This window comes from Silene latifolia, chromosome Y, assembly GCF_048544455.1.
Source record: "Silene latifolia isolate original U9 population chromosome Y, ASM4854445v1, whole genome shotgun sequence".
Taxonomy (NCBI): domain Eukaryota; kingdom Viridiplantae; phylum Streptophyta; class Magnoliopsida; order Caryophyllales; family Caryophyllaceae; genus Silene; species Silene latifolia.
The window spans coordinates 252,957,349-252,974,625 of NC_133538.1; positions in this window are offsets into that span (position 1 = coordinate 252,957,349).

A 17,277-nucleotide genomic window follows, 5' to 3' on the forward strand; every position below is an offset into this window, starting at 1 on the left:
ACGTTTTTGCATCTAGGGAGCGGGAACTGGGACCAAAAAGCAAACTAAAAGCACCCCTATACTCCTAAACAGGTCTCTAACCTAATGCAAGCATCAATTCCACTCAAAAATGGACAAAATAAAAACGCCCAAATCGATTTCGAAAGGGTTAGGGTTTTGCGCTAATTCTATCAACAAAAAGGCAAACAAAATCAAATGGAATCATGAGGATTTACATACCTTGAGATGACATAGTGGTTGTAGCAGAAATGCAAGCAAAAAAACGGGATCAACAATGGCGAAAAATGGCGATTTCGTGTGTTTTTTCTGAAGAAGACGAAGTGAAATGAGGAGCTGCTGCTCCTCGCGTCTTTTAGAGAAACAAGGAGAGGCTCCTTACATCGCACAAATGCTCGCGCCTCTTTGATATGATCCCGGCAATCTCAGTGAAATTTTGGGCTTTGGCCCATTTTCACACAAATTCCCGCTATTTCACAAATTTCAATGACGGAATTAAAAACCGTCATTCTCAAATAAAAAAATAGCGAAATTCAAATTAGTTAATTTTCACAATTCAACGACGGAACTAAAAACCGTCATTTTCTTCGCAAAAATCAAAATAGCGAAATTCAAATTTGTTATTTTCACAAAATTAAAATGACGGAATTAAAAACCGTCATTTTTTTCACAAAGAACCAAATAGCGAAACACAAACTCGTTATTTTCACAAATTTCAAATGGCGGAATTAAAAACCGTCCTTTTCAAACAAAAACCCAAATAGTGAAATTCAAATTCACTATTTCTCACAAATTTCAAATTGCAGGATAACAGAAAGTGAAAACCGTTATCTTCTGAATAAAGTAGGAAATGGCGAAGTTCACACTCGCTATTTCTCACAAAATCGCAGAACGACGGCATTAAAAATCGTAACTTCTCTTCAAACAGAAAAAAACCGCAAATGGTGAAGTTCAAAACTCGCTATTTCTCACAAAATCGCAGGACAACGGAATTAAAAACCGTTATCTTCAAAGAAAAACAGCAAATGACGAAAGTAAAACTCGCTACTATCACAACAAAATTTTCCAAGTCACGAACGGCAAAAAGTCAAATTCGCGACCACCACAAAGTTTCAAAAAAAATAAACGGCAATAAAAACCGTTACTTCTCTTCGAAATTCGAAATTAAGAATGACGATAATAGAGGCCGTCATCCGCAAGAGCCAGGCTCAAACTACAAAAGCCTATCTCTTTCCAACACTGCAAACATCCAATAAAAACACCAAAATTCCTCAGCAGGATATCGGAGACCTCCCCACGGAGCCCACTAACAACACAGCAACCTCTTGAAATAAGACTAATAAAATCCGGCTATTTCCCGCAGTCGATTATCCAACCTTCAACGACAAACAAGTCTCAGCAACCTCTTGAAATAAGCCCGACAAATCCAGCAATTTCCCGCAGTCAATTATTCGACCTTCAATGACAAACAAGTCTCAGCAACCTCTTGAAATAAGCCCGATAAAATCTGGCTATTTCCTGCACTCGATTATTTGACCTTCAATGACAAACAAGTCTCAACAACCTCTTAAAATATGCCCGTCAAATACGGCTATTTCCCGCAGTCGATTATTCGACCTTCAACGATAAACAAGTCTCTATACAATAACCTCTTGAAATAAGCCCGATAAAATCCAGCTATTTCCCGCAGTTGATTACTTGACCCTCGACGACTCACGAGCCTTTACGTGCAAACAAGGAACAATTCAAGGACGTATCCCGAAGATGCCTCGGGTATGACTCATTCCTATGGCTGACGAGCCTTTATACGTAGTCTAATGGACTTTAAACGACCCGCACTGGCAGTCGACGGTAGGTCCTTGACCCGAATCCCCGAGTCGCCTCGACATCGCTCTTCCTGACGTAAGGTCCCTGGTTACGAATCCTTTCGAGCCGCCTCGACGTCGCTCCGGTCTCCAGGTTGTAATCTTCGATTGACCTTTGGGCTGTACTTTGACTTTTGCCCTGTCGACACCTCAGTCAAAGTGGTGGCTCAGTAGATACCTAGTATTTGTTGAATCCCCAACAAAAACCCGATGATTATCGAACCACAACATGTTTAGAAATCGCTACATCTGATCGACAGTTTATATAAATTACGCGTCGAAAAACTCAAAAACGATTTCGAAAACAAAACATTTTCAAAGCATTTCAAAAGTACCTGGAGTATTTTATACACGACGACGGGGTCGCAATGACACTAACTAGAGTTAAAACTGACTCCGAACCAAAAACCGACTCGAAATTCAGTTTCCGACTCCAACAACGGGTCAAACCGAGTCAAACACAAAAAATAAACATCACAAGCCTTCCATGCTAAGTATGCACGGTATACTTGATGGTCAAGTACAACAATCATAACATCCAAAATCTAGGATAGAAAAACAATAAATCTAAATGCGTGATAGTGACAAGAAAGCTTGAAGATCCGCGGACATGCTCGCGCCTCTTCGAGTAGCCTATTTCGCCACGTCGCTCAAAACGCACACAACCACACAATTTTCTATCAAATGTCACCATTTGAAGGCATGTGAACATTCGCCTCCTCTTTTCTCCCTTAAAATTCTAGACCTCGACTTCCCGAGTCAAGAAACGACACGTATTTTCGACCTACCGATCATAAATACGAGCCATACACCTTTTTTGGTACCGTCATCGTGCATTAAATCACTTGACTTACCACTTCGAACAACTACACCATCACTAAACAAAGCAACACTCCTTACTTCACAACAGGTTTTAAATTGAGTGTTCCGACTCAACAAGTTTTTACACTTTTGTCGATTTCTCGCCAAGCAACCTAGCATGTAAGTATGAGAGTGTAATTAATCCTCTTCTTTCATGTTCTTTTATATGTTTTTATGACCTTAACATACTAAAACATGCATAACATGGTCCAAAATACGGATTGAATGAGCTAAAATTAAGTTTTGACCTGAAGCAGAAGCCCCTAGTAACAATTAGGTGGCTCGCGCCTCTTCTAGCTACCTAGGTCAGAACTCAAATGTGTTTGAGTTCATTCTTTCCTCCATTTTCATTTCTCATTTTTAATCGGTTTTTACCCTTTCAAATATTTCAAACCATTTTCACAACAAGCATTTTTAACCATATATTATATTCACCCTTGGTTCCTCATACCATGACGGTTTAATCCGTGTCTCGGTGATAATATTTGGTTAGTTACATTTTAAAGGGTATTTAAAATCCCTCTCTTTTTTTGTTTACATTTTCAAAACAACCATGTTAGTCATACGTGCATAATCATCCTTGGTTTTACATGCCATGTCGGTTTAATCCGAGTACAATGATAAACTTTTACTAATTACAAAGCAATGAACTTAATATAATTAGTTCATATCAAGCATCCTTTTAAACTTTAATTACAAAGCAATGAACTCAACATAATTAGTTCATATCAAACATTTTTGCATCTTTTCTTATAAAACTATTCATGTCAAGCTTGCAAAATCGAACCCGACATCGAATATTATCAACATAATGATAATTATTCCAATTCCCATTCTTTATATTAGCACAAAAGCGGTCTCAACGACCTTTTCAACAAAACGGGTTTTGACTCCCTTTTACAAATAATTTTACAAATGACCTCATAAGCATTTTAAGCAACCAGGAGACATCATTTAGGTTGTCGCCTGGCTCGCGCCTAAATACTGATTTACAGTTTTCAAATCTGGACAGGCTCTCTTGCATCACCCTATGGCTCGCACCTCAATAGGCTGCCTGATGCTGTTCCTTTTTCCTTTCCAACACTCGACTAGGACGATCCCGACTTCGGTTAACCCGAATACAGGACGGATCAGATTGATGAGTCCACATCTTACACTTTGTTTTAAACACTTTACATTCTAAAAAACTCCTTTTTAAGACAAATGGATCATGTTATGCACCATAAACCTAACTCGGTAAATGGATGATTAATTTCCGTCTTGCATGCAAATCAACACTAAATCCAACTCGACATCCATTACTTGATATTTGGATAAACAACCGACATTGCAAATTTCACATGTTAGGTTTAAACTTGTGGATGCGCATTCATGCATTTACCCGTTTTATCAACTTTTGCATTTAACCAACCAAGATCGATTAATAGAGGCCGCTACCGTGGGCGGGGTTGGGTGTCTGAATACAGGGCTTCCTAATACATACCCTTACATCTTATTCAGAAACTGTGGATAGTGGACGACTTTATCCAGGGCGAACGAGAGTTATTTTAGCGATAAGATGCTAAAGAGGGACGATTCCTTATCTTAAATACCTATGGCAAGCACCGCTTTTTGCCTTCATTGACCTAGGTATAAAGTGCATTCGAATGGTTGCCAGGCATCCTATAATTGCTTGGTGGCGACTCCGAACATCACTACATTATTTCGAGACCCTTACCGAGACAAAGCTGACTGATCTAAAACGATACAGTCGAAAGCATTTAATACGCCTCCGAGCTTGTCTTTCCGACCGCCGCACGTCCACATATTTGATTGGCGTGCGGGTGGCCTATGTCCACAGTTATTCGCTCTATGGTGTTAAGCGGGGCTTAGGTGGAAAGGCTGTGGTCCCCACTGGTGGTGTGGATTACCGGTTGCGATTGGTAATCTGGTAGGACTCTACCTTTGTGTTAGTCAGATTATTGGTGGAGTATTGGTGTTGGAGATTTGTGCTTGTGTTGTACTATGTTTGGTTTATTTTTCTTCAGTTACTGACCTTGTGTGGTTTTGTCTTTGTTTCTTCTTGTTATGTGTCTGCGGTCATCCATTATGGTAAGAAGTCAGTCTTAGCAGGTGTTGTTGCTTGAAGCTTGTCTGGGTGCGTTAGAGGGACGAGTTTTTCACCGAGTCTTGGCATGGAGTGCTTTCACCGTAGTTGTTTTATTCATCAGTTGTATCTTTCTTTTGTTGAGTTTAAACATATAATATACTTTAATAGTTCTTTTATTTACGTTGTGACATACTATTCCTCGGGCAACCAAGATGGTAATGCCCGTATCTGTTAAGGAAGGTCTTGGTAAGGCTCTTTGGTAGATGGGGGTGTTACACTTACATTTGCAAAAAAATGTTAGTATTTTGGACCATATAATACTCATCTTATGATAATAAAATTACTAGCTAATTTTATTTGATGGTTTAAAATCTACATGCATGCAAAGATAAAAAGATATAAATTTCCTTACATTGGAAAATGGCAAATTTGGGCACTACAAAGGTCTCCTACCTTTGTAGTTATTGAGCTATAAAATGATGGATGATCCTCCTCTTACACCAAACCACCAAAATTGATGGCCTCCTTTGGTGTGCACCCAAGAGTAGCCCAAAACTTACTACAAATAATATTTACTAGATATTATTTAAGTATTATGTATGTATATTTGATATACTAATTAATATTATTACCTTGATAATATTATTAGTTTACTTTTGTATGTGTTTTAATGTAAAAGGATGAACAAAATAAGAAGGAAAAATTGGTCTTTTGATGGTGTATAATGGAGCAACCAAAGACCAGTTTTTTTCTTCAAATTCTCAACCTTAGAAATGATGGAAGGACTTGGGTATATATATATAGGCATGCAAATGTATACAATTAACATACAAATTCTAGTGGGTGTCGCCTACTTTTTCCACTCACAATGAGTGAATTAGTAGGTGTAAAACCCGGTCCATATTGGCCCTTATGGGTCCATTTCGATTTTCGACATTTGCCCCACAAATTCTTATAAGTCTTATATTTAATTATCTTATATAATTAAATATTAATTTGGTTACTTAACATTTAAATAATATAAATTAACAACTAATAACTACTTAACTATTATGTAGTTATTGGACCATTTTATCAATATAAAATATATCTTATAACCCTTATTAGCTAATTTTACAACCTCTTGTAAATTTTAAATAGCTAATTACCTCCACTTCAAAACTTATCACATATCGTATAAAATTAATTAATTAACAATTAATTAATAAATTCTAATTTATTTATTTATTAATTAATTATCACATAATTAAATAATAAATCCTCTTAGCCCGAGTTTGTAACCCGTTATCAAATAATACATTCACACAACTAATTAAAAGTCAAATACTACAAGGAATTAATTATCTCGCATCTCATACAAACAATTAATTCATTCAATTTGGGCGTCATCCTATAGGTGTGACCTAAAAGGGATCAGTTGATCACCGCCGTCACACGACAGTAACGTCAAACTCTAGTCAGTCGAGTGTTACCAATTAACGTTGATCAACTGACAAAAAATAATATAAATCCCTGATATTTCTTTTACGAGATTTAATATGTAAACGCACTTATTGTGGAGGACACTACTCCAACGATCTCCCACTTGTCCGACAGAAGTGTGCACTCCCAATTCTCTTGTCCAATAATATCTCCCACTCAATGCAAGATGTCTTTCAGGTCGGTTTTGCACGTGATCATATCATAAAGTGGTTTCCTTGATCCAGAGAATGACTATCTGACCGGATAATCTACTTATAGATCTTATCCGAGCGTGGCCACGCATTTCCAGTCACCTCTCCTCGAGTAGCCTTGAGATAAAATATGACATAAATGGACAATCCCGTTGACCTATTTTCTTCGTTCGATACAGATCACAATGACCCAGTAAATGCTCATCGGCCTCCTTTTACGGCGCGACCTAGAACAAAAACCTAAGTCAACGAAAAACCGTACCAACTCAGACAAATAGTCCCCATTCTAAACAATTGACTCAAAGAAATAAATAGAAATCCTCGCCACGACCAGAAACAAAAGGACTCTATAAACGGTCACTGTCCAACAAATCGTCTCACAATCTGCCTATGTAATCGACCAGCCATCTCTATGTCCATATGATAGTCGAACTTGTCGTCTATCGCCTTACAATCTAGTCACTCTGAGACGTCACCTCATTAAGTAACTAGGGACAAAAATACAATGTTAATCCAGTTCACTTAAATAATTTTCGACGTTGTCACTACAACCTATTTGGACAAAACAATGTATTTAAATTCAGATATAAAAACTAAATACAACGATAAATGTAATTATCGTATATAAAATAATAAATACAATATCTTATTTATTACATATCGTATAATTTACAACAGTTCTGGCACTCGTCTCAATCTTATAGAAACTACATGACTATCATGTTTATCTTGAGACAATGACTTGGTTAAATGATCAACGATGTTGTCAGCTGTCCCAACCTTACAGACTGTAATTTCCTTCCTTTCAATTAAATCTCTAATTACATGAAATTTTCTAAGTACGTGTCTAGACTTATTACTAGACTTGGGCTCTTTTGCATGAAAAATTGCCCCACTGTTATCACAATATAAAGTGATAGGATCCTTGGCGGTCGGAACTACTTTCAGTCCCTCTAAGAATTGCCTAATCCAAACAGCTTCCTTCGCAGCTTCAGAGGCTGCAATGCACTCAGCTTCTGTTGTAGAATCAGCAGTCACAGACTCCTTAAAACTTCTCCAGCAAACCGCCCCTCCGTTCATCAAAAAGACAAAACCAGCCTGGGATTTCAAATCATCCCTATCGGTTTAGAAACTGGCATCCGTATAACCTCTTACACGTAATTCAGATTCTCCTCCAAACACTAAGAATCAATCCTTAGTCCTTCTTAAGTACTTAAGAATATTCTTGACGGCTATCCAGTGACTCTCACCTGGATTTTTCTGAAAACGACTCGTCATACTCAAAGCATACGAGGCGTCAGTACGAGAGCACATCATAAAATACATGATCGATCCAACAACGGAAGCATAGGGAATCGATTTCATGCATTCAATATCCCTAGGCTCAGTAGGACACTTTGACTTACTCAAAGTAATCCCACTGCCTATAGGTAGAAAACCTCTCTTGGAGTTTTTCATATTGAATCGGTCAAGAATCTTATCGATATAGGCTTCTTGACTCAAGGCTAATATCCTTTTAGATCTATCTCTATAGATCCGGATACCCAAGATGCGCTGAACTTCACCCAAATTTTTCATTTGGAAGTGATTTCCTAACTACTTTTTGACAGAAGCAAGCATATCTACATCATTCTCAATGAGTAATATGTCGTCCACATATAAAAGTAAGAAATCAACTTTACTCCCACTAAACTTCACGTATAAACATGGTTCCTCAACACTTCGAGAAAAACCATTCTGTTTAATAACATGATCAAATCAGTGATTCCAACTCCTTGACGCTTGGTTAAGACCATTAATGGATCTCTTAAGTTTTCATACTTTGTTAGGATTTTTAGGATCTACAAAACCTTCAGGTTGTGTCATTTACACTTCCTCTTCCAGAAACCCGTTCAGGAAGGCGGTCTTAACATCTATTTGCCATATCTCATAATCATGAAATGCAGCAATCGCTAACATTATCCGAACAGATCTAACCATAGCAACTGGTGCAAAAGTTTCATTATAGTGTAAACCATGAACTTGGGTAAAACCTTTTGCCACCAATCTAGCTTTGTAGACATCCTTCTGTCCATTCATGCCGATTTTAATCTTAAATATCCACTTACACTGAAGAGGTCAAACATCTTTAGGTATGTAAACCAGGTCCTATACCTGATTATCGTACATGGAATCCATTTCGGATTGCATAGCCTCGAGCCATAGCTTAGAGTCAGAACTAGTAATAGCTGCTTTATAGGTTTTAGATTCATCACTTTCTAAAAGTAAAACCTTATAGTCACTATCTTCCTCGATAATACCAAGGTATCTATCAGGCTGGCGACTAACCCTCTCTGACCTCCTAGGTTCAGAAGGACCAATAACTGAGTCAGACATAGAAGGAACATCTTCATGTACTTTCACATCAGTTTGTGGCTCTTGAACTTCATCAAGTTCAAATTTTCTCCCACTTTGTCTTCTAGAAATAAACTCCTTTTCTAGAAAGACAGCTTCACGAGCCACAAACACTTTGTTCTCGTTACTATTGTAGAAGTAATATCCACGAGTTTCCTTAGGGTAGCCTACAAAAATACATTTGTCAGAACGAGGTGCAAGCTTATCGTCAGACTTGCTCTTGACATAAGCATCACAACCCCATACTTTCATGTATCGCAAATTTGGGACCTCTCTCAAGTCCTTCATCTGGACGTGTTTCCCTAGCCACTCCTTAACGGAAGTGAGCGATGGAATATCATTCCTGATGAGCAATATGTCATCCACATATAGGACAAGGAATGCAACCTTACTCCCACTAAACTTCATGTATAAACACGGTTCTTCCACACTTCGAGTGAAACCGTATTGTTTAATAACATGATCAAAGCGATGATTCCAACTCCGAGATGCTTGCTTAAGACCATAGATGGACTTCTTGAGCTTACACACCTTCTTAGGGTTAGATGTGTCAACAAAACCTTCAGGTTGTATCATGTACACTTCCTCTTCTAGAATCCCATTCAAGAAGGCGGTTTTGACATCCATTTGCCAAATCTCATAATCATGAAATGCGGAAACCGCTAAGATTATCCTAATGGACTGAAGCATAGAGACTGAAGCGAAGGTTTCGTCATTGTGTAAACCAGAACTTGGGTGAAACCTTTTGCCACCAATCTAGCTTTGTAAACATTTATATGTTTATCCACGCCGAGCTTAATTTTATATATCCATTTACACTGAAGGGGTCGCACTCCCTCAGGTAAATCCACCAAGTCCCATACTTGGTTCTCGTAGATGGAATCCATTTCGGACTGCATGGCTTCTAGCCAATGCAAGGAGTCGGGACTAGACATGGCCGATTTGTAGGTAGTGGGTTCATCACTTTCCAAAAGTAACAAAACACCATCCTCTTTGATGTTACCAAGGTAGCGGTCAGGTGGATTAGAAATCCTACTTGACTTTCTAAGAACAATTACCGTTTCAGAGGAAGAGGGAATGCTATCCTCCACGTTCTCCTCTACCTCATTATCGGTTTGTGGCTCTCGAAATTCTTTAAGTTCAAATTTTCTCCCACTCTGTCTTCTAGAAATAAACTCTCTTTCTAGGAAGACAGCATCACGAGCCACAAACACGTTGTTCTCATTTTTATTGTAGAAGTAATAGCCACGTGTTTCCCTTGGATATCCTACAAATAAACATTTGTCTGATCTGGGCGCGAGCTTATTATCAGACTTGATCTTGACGTATGCTTCGCAACCCCAAATGCGCATGAATTACAAATGAGGGACTTTCCCTGTCCATATCTCATATGGAGTCTTATCGGCCGCCTTAGTCGGGCTTCGATTTAGTGAAAATTTTGCAGACAAGAGGGCAAAACCCCAAAATGAACTAGGAAGCTCGGTTAGACTCATCATAGACCAAACCATATCTAGTAAAGTTTGGTTTCTCCTTTCAGCTACACCATTTAATTGTGGTGTGCAAGGAGGAGTCCATTATGATACTATACCACAATCTTTTAGGTTTGAATCAAATTCAGAATTTAGGCATTCACCACCACGATCAGATCGTAGGGTTTTAATCCTTTTATACAATTGGTTCTCTACTTCATTTTGAAACTCTTTGAACTTGTCAAAAGCTTTACTCTTGTTCTTCATTAAGTAGACATACCCATATCTACTTAAGTCATCAGTAAAAGTAATGAAGTAGCGAAAACCTCCTCTAGCGGTGATGGTTAATGGTCCACACACATCCGTATGTATGAGAGCCAAAACCTCACTAGCTCGTGTCCCTTTTCCCGCAAAAGGTGCACGAGTCATCTTGCCTAAAAGGCAAGACTCGCATATACCATAAGATTCGAAATCAAATGGTTTGAGCACTTTTGATAAAGCAAGTCTCTTAATGCATCTTTTGTTTATGTGACCTAAACGACAATGCCAAAGGTAGGATTCATTTGGATCACCCGTTTTGAGCTTTTTAGTTTCCACATGATAAACGTCATTAACATCATTTAAAACATAAATGCCTCCAATTGAAATGGCCTTGCCATAAACCACATAATTCAATGAAAAAGTACAACTATTGTCCTTAATCATAAAACAAAAGCCTTCCGCATCTAACGCAGAAATGGAGATGATGTTCTTGGTTTAAGTTGGTACAAAATAACACTTATTTAAAAACAACTCTAAACCACTACATAAAGTGAGCTCATAGGTCCCCACGGAAATGGCCGCTACTCTAGCTCCATTGCCCATGCGGAGATCCACATCACCTTTTGTTAGTGCTTGCACGTCCGTTAAACCCTGCAAATGATTACAAAGATGAGAGCCACATCCGGTATCAAGTACCCAAGTGGAAGTGCAAGCATAATTAACATCTATCACATAGAGTGGAAATCATACCAATAGGCGTCACACGCCCTTCCTTGAGGTCCTCCAAGTATTTGGGACAACTCCTCCTATAATGCCCCTTTCCATTACAATGGAAACATTCGGCCTCGGAGAGTTTGACACTTTTTGCCTTGGAATTGCCATTCTCAACAGCTTTCCCCTTTCCCTTGTCTTGTTTCTTTGACGATTTCTTGAATTAGGACTTTTCCTTCCCCTTTCCCTTCTTAAATCCAAGGGACATGTTCTTTAACTTCATGGTTAGAACATCCCCTTTTTCACTCCCACTAGCTTCCATATCCCTCTCCACTTGGGTGAGGAGTGCATGAATTTCATGATAACTCTTATCCATGCCATTCATGTTGTAGTTTACCCTAAAGTGGGCAAACTTGGTGGGAAGTGAGTGGAGGATACGATCCACCACAAGAGTCTTAGGAATCTTACACCCTAGACGTTCTAGGATGTCGACATATTCGACCATTATTAGCACATAGGGACCAACCTTTTGGCCCCTCTCAAGCTTTGCTTCAAAGAAGCATGCTGCCGCATCGTATTGACAGACTTTAGGTGTTTGTGAAAACATAGTAGTCATACGAGTGAATATCTCGTACGCATTTAAAAAAATGCATGAAAGCTTGAGCTTTGGGGACATCGACCATATCAACACATTTTTGATATCATTCGACATCCTCACATGGTCATCATAGGCGGTACGCACCGCCGATGAAGCCCTTGAGCCGGGCTCGATGGAAGGAGCATCGGTCAAGTAAGTGAGCACGTTGTTGGACAACGCGACACTTTTGATGTTGGATTCCCATTCAAGAAAGTTACTACCGTCATCTTTCAGGATACATTTGTCAATTACGGACCTTAGTCATGAATCTTTGCCTAGTGAAGTAGTTGATGGAGTTGATGAAGTTGCCATTACGAACTAAAATGCTACAACAATATAAGGAAAAATTAACATTCATTGTTTTAAAAATTACTTGTGAAAACATGTTTAACAAGTTTTAACATTTATATAACGATCTCCCACTAAAATATATAAATGATTCCAAGACCCAAATTTTAAACAAAAATAAGCATCGCTTGGGCGAAACATCCCATAATCGTGTAAATTCGGTAAGTTAATGGTTGACTAATTCTACCTCTAGAACTCTTGGTTGACGAATTTCCTTAAATCCATCTACTAGCCCCGGAACACAAGACCGTCTTATATCCCGTTGAGTCCAACCAATTTTGGCGTGTGATAACCGTTTACCACCCTACTTACCCAAGGTAAAAATAAAACATCCCGCTTGAGCGAGCGTGAGTCTAATGAACAAGGGATTCATAGGTGTTACTAGTTGGTAAGGCTAATTTCAATTTTAGTTATGTGAGAGATCTTGTCAATTTAGTCATAAATTCCCTATAAGTGAACTAAGTCGGTGAATGTAAATGACGTGAATTGACAACCACGAAAATAAAATGCATGTGAATGGCGATTTTGGCATGCGCGAAAAAATAAAAGCAAGCAAGCATATGAATAAAACCTAGTATGGCCACCTAGTTAATAAAAACTAGTCTATTATATTTCAGAAACCAACTCCTTGGTCCCTAGCCTCTTCATAGGAACATCTTCCAAAAGGGGCTTCTTCAAGTGGGATTTGGAACACCTTTCCAAAAATAGACTCCGTCTTGATGTAATCCGACTTTTGGAAACGCCGGTAAAAATAACTATTAAAATTAAATTACATAGCTATTCCTATTATACATTAATTAATAAAATGAATAAAACTATTAATTAATTAAAACCGACGATACAAGATCGTATTTAAATTACAAACAAATCGGTATTCCCATTCATTTCGGGTAATAACGATTAAAAATAATTAGGCCATACTAGGTACAATAAAATAAATACTTTAAATAAATGACAATCATTCATTCAACTTAAATAAATATGCTTAAAATGCTGAAAAATGATGCCAAAATCGCCCCATCTAACAATCGTAGGTATCCATCTCGGTTTTGTGGATTTAATCGATTTTTAGCATGTAAAAATCAATAATCAACTCTTAAATCTCATTTAAGTCCAAACTAACTGTCCAAACTGTTTTGAACCTCAAAAATTAGTCTTCACTAATTTGATGGTGAATAATTAGTTTCATTTGGTGATAATTTGCTAATTTAATTAGTAAAATCATAACTTTTAAGTAATAAATCCAAAATAATTGAAAATATTACCAAAAATTAAAACAAAAAATTTTGAGTATTCTGGAATACTCCCAAAAATACCAAAATGTCAGAAAAAATGTCCAAAAATTTCGGATAAAAATTATGAAGAAAAAGATCGATATTTATCGGTTTTTAACTACTAAAACCAATAAACATCAAAATAAGGTGAAATCACATTTTAAATTTCACTTTTAACTTTTAAATCATATTTTTAAATGTCACTACTACAATTTAAGGCTTCAAGAACGCCACTTCAAGAACGGTTGATAGCGGAACTGGTCTCTTTTTTATTTTTAGTTTGGGCGCTCATAAAATCATTAACCATGCAAAACTTCAAACCAACCTTCGAAATTTTACATACAATCTGTAGAAATTATGCATGAAACACCATAAAAATTTCATGACCCGAATCAACCTTTAACTATTTTTAGTTAACTCTTAACCAAAATACGGCATTTTTGACTCGGTTTTCTACCAAAAATCATTAAAAATAGCAAAATAACTTCACAAATCACCAAATTTTACCACAAACATTTTGAGATCAGTAGGTATGCATGCCCAAAAATTTTCGTGCTAAAACCTCTTCTAACACACTTTTTGAGTTTTATAAATTATCTCATAATTTATTAATATGCTTAAAATCAACATGTAAATTACAAGCCTAGCTCTGATACCACTTGAAAGATCATATATCCTAATTATACTCTCTAATCAAAAACAAATTATCTCATAATATATCATTTTAGTGATCTATGTAACATGCATGCAAATATAAAAGCATAAAAATAAAGATTAAGGAAAAATAATTTCCTTACATTGATTTCAATGGTAAAAATGGGCACAAACTAGATCACCTATCTAGTTTGTTCTTGAGCTAAATAAAAATGGATGATTCTCCTAGAAAAACCTTCAAAGAGAAAGTCTCCTTCAAGTTGCACCCAAGAACAACACCCAAATAATCTTACAAGTATTAACTAGATACTTGTAAAATTTAACCCTTGATAATATTTATATATTACTAACAAGCTTAGTGAATTTTTATTTTGGTTACTAACAAACTTAATAAGTGTTGTTATTATTTTTAGAGAGATAGACAATTTTATTCACATGCACAACACAAGTGAGCAAGCATGTAGAAAAATGAACAAAAATTGGTCTATATGGAGTGGGAAAACCGGTTGGAGTAGGTGGAGTGAGGGAGTGGACTTGCTTTATTTTTTTGTCCAATCTTTCATCACATGCAAAATGAACATAAGATAACTTATGGAAGTATATAAAGCAAAGTGAAATGATTATGTTTATAATCATCCACTACACTCCATTTACACGGTTCAATGTCCCATTTACGAGTCCATTTTGGTTCTTATATGTGTCGCACAAATACATGTAAATTTTACTTTAAACATCGATTTATGTTTAAATGCTTTCCAATAAATTTTGTCTAAATTACTCCGTAAATATACGTGTACCCGCTACACATATTATTTAGTACTAATATTAATCACCTTAATCAATTAGTACAATTTTTGGTGAATTAACAATTAATTAACTAAAACCCGTGTCATAAAATTTATTATTCAATTATCGCATAATTAAATAATAACAACCGCGCCTCGAGTTCGCAACTCTAAATCTCTCTAAAAATAATCGACTAACCAATTAGTCAATAAATCAAGGGACTAAATAAATTGTATCTCATACAGTTAATTAGTTGCCAATTGGGGTTCGTTCCTTTAGGTATGACCGAAAGGGGTCAGTTGATCACCGCCGTCTCACGACAATAACGTCAAACTCTAGTCCGCCAACCGTTATCGATTTACGTTAATCAACTTGTTCGGATCCATTTTGTTACTCGTCGTCAAAAGTTCACTACTACAAAACCAGGCTTCAAAGGCGGGTATAAGAGAACGGTTTGGACCAAAACCGTCCTCTGCTGTAATTAGATTTTCGGCGTGTTTATGTAAATTCTAAAAAAAAGGGTTCATGGTAAGAACCGTCTTCTTATATTAAACAAAGAGCACGGTTGGTCAACCAAACCGTCCTCTTTTACCTATAAAGAGAACGGTTATGGATTCTACCGTTCTTTTGCTTTCGAGTGAATAAAATACGGAGTACATCGATATACTCCTTTAGGCTCCTCATTTCATGTTCAACCTGACAAAGGACACCCTAAGTCCCTAACCATTCGATCTCGTTCTTTTAACACCGCTCACACTCCGCCGCTTCATCACCGTCATCATCTCCGACGTTCTCTCTAATGACGTCCTTGCCCAAATACTTGGGTTCTTGCTTTTGCACAACCAATATCATCAATTCTTATTCAATTGTCGCCACTTATCAGGTAATTTTTTTTTATCCTTGTTCTTGGAAGTCGTTTAATTTAATAGTCCTGAACTTATCATTAGTTTATTCATGATATTAGATTTATTTGTTTTCATAAAAACAATTTGGGATTGATACTAAAATTGGGGCTTTTATATAGTATATTCCTGAAAAGTAATGCGTAGTTGTGTTGATATGATACCAGATTAAGCAGATAGCACATAACCCCGTCTTTGCCATCGCCCCCAACCATTGTCTTCATCAACTTTAACTGGGTAAGTTTCCTTCGATTTTATGTTGTTCATTTTTAGATTTTAGATTTTTAGTTAGCTTTTAAATTAAGCGGGTTCACCCATTTTTAACTATGTCATTTCTTTTAACATGGAACTTATGCCCATATTTTTGATATGGTAAGGTAGCTTCTTTGCTGTGCTGGATGACATAGATTATGTCTATTATAGCACTAAGTTTATCAATTTTAGGGATTTGTTGTGAATGAAATATGGATGTAAATTTATATTTGTATGGAAATGTTAATGTCAAGTTTACATAAAGTAGATTTGGCTTACCAACAAGGCTTTAGTTGTTGGTAATAAACGACGCCGTTTATATTTTGTGAATTAGAGTTCTATTTTTACAGAGAAATCGGGTTTCAGTTCGGCAATTTTCCGAGTTAGCTGTGCTCTAATTATGGAACTGATATTTAGGGAATACTTTGCTCTTGTTATTAAAAGTTACGAAGATGTATTTCCTATTCAACTTATGTCACCTTCCCTGTTTGGTTTTGCTCGAATTGAACTTATTAAGTGAGACTACACTAACTGACGTCTCTCCCCGCTCTTATTGTATGAATTTGAATCCTTATTGCTCTTGATCCTGATTGTCAAATCCTGCTTTTCAAGGGGTTAAAATGAATTATAGTTAGAGAAACAAGTCAATATATTTTCGATTTGTGCACGTAATTTGGTTGATTTGAGCAGTAAGTGATGAGTCAATTTTTTATGATTTCTGTAATCATGAATAGTGTTTGTCAGCTGCCAAGATGAGAATTCAATTCTTGTGACTGGTTATCTGACTAATTATACAACACTAAAAATACTTCTAATTGCTCAACTTTAGTGGCATAACACATATAAATGGCCTGCTGTGTGTGCAGTTACCACTGCTCCTGATGGGCTGGAGGCTTGGGAAACGTTGAAGGCAATACCTCATGCGAAACACTTACAATTCTCTACTGAATTTAGTGATCCTAGCAAAAGTTGTCTGTTCGGTTTAAATATATGAGTGTCACTCACATTTGATCAACTTTATTATTTTCTATACTCTCGGCAACCATGGTCGGTCCGCTTTGAGCTTAGATTTCGGTCACTTGTCGTTAGGAGCACCTAGACCAA